General features: G+C 24.9%; 1 protein-coding gene and 1 long non-coding RNA gene across 2 annotated transcripts in view; both read left to right on the top strand.

Annotated features, from left to right (window-relative positions):
* LOC105454532 (dynein heavy chain 7, axonemal-like) overlaps positions 1 to 3,704 on the top strand; it is a 43,411-nt gene that overhangs the window by 25,604 nt on the left and 14,103 nt on the right. The window lies entirely within an intron of this gene.
* Positions 1,469 to 3,704, top strand: part of LOC105454445 — a 2,814-nt gene continuing 578 nt past the window's right edge. Inside the window, exon 1 of the long non-coding RNA XR_974997.1 lies at positions 1,469 to 1,479. This is a non-coding gene — a long non-coding RNA (uncharacterized LOC105454445). The remainder of the gene's footprint in view (positions 1,480 to 3,704) is intronic.

The following is a 3,704-nucleotide window of genomic DNA, read 5'->3' as shown; positions in this document are numbered from 1 at the left end:
TTGAACAATCTGTAGCGCTTACAGATGAATTAGAAAAAGTTGGGTTAAATGAAAACGAAATTCTCTACGAAGATCATATAGCAACTTGTACTTTAAGAATTGCATGTGGTAAGATTATATAATTGAATATATTTGTAAATGTTTACGCGTTTTCTGATTTTTCATGAACTTTTGACGTATGCGCGATCATTAACGAAAATCAAAATTATATTGATTTGGAAAAACTGGAAGATTCCAATGGGGATCGAAAAGTATCTTAAATTCAGTGTTTTCGCGAATTATCTCTTTATTCTGTCTGATGCAATGTCTTGATAGAAACTCAATGGGATTTACTCTCGGATAGAACTAGCCGAAAAGCGCGGGGTCAGATATCCCGAGATCTAACAAAACGTGTGATAGTGCATGCTCCGCAATGGTCTTTCTTGACCGAAATTGTTGTCGGCTCTAACAAGGGAACCTTGCAATACATGTAGGTTACTTAAATAGATGAATTTAGAAAATAACAGTTGCTGTCCAAAAATGGTTTTAAGGAATGAAACTATACCCTTTATGTAAAAGTGGTTTTCACATAAAAACGCACCAAGCTATCTATCGCAAGGTAGCGTGGAAATGATAGCGTTTTGTCACGGAAAAAAATAAAACAATATTCGATCGAAATGTGTAAATGCATAATTAATTTTATAACAAGTGTCAAGTTCTGAATTTAATAAAACTTTACATATAAGTATATAGATAACGTAAAGAGATGAATTTAGAAAATATCAGTTGCGGCAGAAAAATGGTTTTGAAATCACTTTCTTTTATATTAAAGTGATTTTTCAATTATTTTTCGTTATATCTTGAAAACTATTCGAAATATTAAAAAATGTTTTATACAAAAGTTTTACGACAAAATTGTATGTATTCATTTACGTCAATAACATTTTTGAAAATTTTCGAAAGTAAATTTTTTTTAATGATTGCCGTGTGTGAAAAGAGGTGATTTTACTGTAAAAAATTGTTGTATAAAACATTTTTTGATATTTTGAATAATTTTTGAAATATAACAAAAAACTAAATACGCTTTACACATTAAGAGATTGTTTCACTCTTTTTTGTTTTTTTTTAAACCGTTTTTGGATAGCAACTGTTATTTTTTAAATTTATCTATTTATGTAATCTACATGTGTGAAAAGTTTCGTTAAGATCAGAATTTAGAACTTCGCAAGGTTTCCTTGTAAGTAATTCCGCAAAACATCTCTTTTCGTCAATCATTAGCGAGAGTTGGATACATGTGTATATATATGTATATGTACATTAACATAACATTTTTATTTTATCGATTAAACCTTTTATATATGTTACTAATCTAGCTAAAGATAAGATTACTAAAAGACTTTTTACAATTATATTATAGTATAAAGAATCCAATTTATACTTTTTATGAAATTGACTTCCATGAGATATTTTAATAAAATCAATAATAAATTTTAAAAATATGTTAATACTTAAGTTGCCATTAATAATCTTTGCATACATGATATAACGAGATATTTCTTTTATATTTAAAATTGTATTATTAAAAAATAACGTAAAATTTAATATTTCGTCGACTGCACGTAAATATTTTGAATAATAAAATTTTTTTATATGTTATGTTAAGATGCTCTAATGGGAATCAAACATAATGCCCAGGAATCAAATAAAATCCATCTACTTCTTAAACAATTAAAGAGGTATAATTTCCCTCCTAATTCTAATTACTTGCGATCGCGATGTAAATCATGTAATTATCAATATGTAGATAAATCTATTTAAGAATAAAATTTTTATACTTATATTTCTAATAAATTATTGTAAGAAAACTTTTGTAAAATTTATCAATACATTTAAAGTTAAATTGTTGTTATAAATAGATAAATAATTATAAATTACAGTGTGACATAGAAACAGTATCTTTAATAAATTTGTTTATACATTTAAAATGAAAAAATTGTATAAATAAATTAATTAATGCATTATAACGAAAACATCTTTTTTACAATTAATTCTATTTAAAAAGTTTAATAAAGATTTTTATAATCATATCTTAATGCGAATCTCCTCTTGCGTGAAATTTTCTTCACAGCATGCATCCATGTAGATATCAAAAAATGTTCTATCTATATCACAGAACGAAATTATATATGTAATTTATTCAAAAAATTAATTATATAATATCTTATGTAACTAATAAATAATCTTATGTGTAGAAATTTCGATTCTAAATAAATTGTGTTTCAGGGGAAAACAAATTCTTATATATAGATTAAGAAATATACATATATATTTTTTTGATACTGTGTTCAATCTCTCTGCTACGGGACGCGAACAAAAAAAGCTGCTAAATGTGTTCCACATCTCCGTAGATAAGGTATGTTTTTTTAAATATTTTGTATTATATTATATAACGTTTAGTATATAATTTATTATTATACAGATGATACAGAAAAGCAAAGATAAATTAATACAACTGGATACAACTAAGGCTGAAGAGAAGCAAACTCGTAAGTTTATCATCATTTTATGTAAAAATCGATCTTTATGAAAACGTCAACAAAATAAATTATTATAGCTATAATCATAAAAATATTAGGTGTTTTCTACTTAATGGAACAAGTCGATAAGTTTGTTTTCTTTATGTTTCTCATTAAATGCTAAAAAGGATAGAATGATGTTTATGTCGACTATGTATCACTAATTGGAAAACACTCACATTAAAATACTGCACACGATTTACTTCTAAGAAACAGTATTTTGAACAGTTTCCTTCTATATTTATTTCTAATTTTTATATAAAAAATATATAGTTTAAATTTAAATTTAAATTTGCCAACACAATATTATATAATAAATTTTTTGAAAAAATTACACATATAATTTTGTTCTATAATACAGATAGAACATTTCTTGATATCTACATGGATGCATGCCGTAAAGAAAATTTCACGCAAGAGGAGATTCGCGATAACGTATCAACAATATTATTGACGGTAAGTGCAATGATATAAATATACTCATAATAATAAGTAAATGTTAAAATAAATTTGTATTTACGTAGGGCAGTGACACAATCACTATTATCTGTATCTTCGTTGTCTTCATGTTAGCAAATTTCCCAGAAATACAAGTATGTATACTTATTCCAAGACAATTGAATTTACTAGTTAAATAAACGAAGCGTACCGTTGTATGCGTAATATAATCGAAAAATGTGAAAATTGCGGAAGATATATTTTATATTATTAGCCAAAAGATGTGTTTTCTAATTTAAAATAGATTATTTATGTTGTGAAAATTGTAAACATTACTTTGTTTTTATCAAAACATTATATTAATATAAATTTATTGCTAACATATCTTACTTTTGGTTTATATAAATATTTTTCAAAATATCTCAACTTATAATATATTGATTAATATTAAACTATGTACATCGCATATTCCTTAAATGTATGTCACAATAGGTATGTGCAACATTATAGCAGCATTTATTTAAGATAAAAGTTTGATCAGAATTATCCAAGTAACTAAATTAACATATTATTATCAATATCTCGACTAAAATAAGGAAATATTACAATCGCAATTGATAAAATCTTTGTAGTATATTATTTTGCATATATATATTTATAAATGAATACCTTACTTTATTTAACTTTATAAAAGGACAAAGCACATCAAGA

Source organism: Wasmannia auropunctata, unplaced genomic scaffold (genome assembly GCF_000956235.1).
Source record: "Wasmannia auropunctata unplaced genomic scaffold, wasmannia.A_1.0 LD335985.1, whole genome shotgun sequence".
NCBI classification, from domain to species: domain Eukaryota; kingdom Metazoa; phylum Arthropoda; class Insecta; order Hymenoptera; family Formicidae; genus Wasmannia; species Wasmannia auropunctata.
The sequence above is the reverse complement of the archived record's forward strand: the minus strand, read 5'-3'. Positions and strand labels throughout refer to the sequence as shown.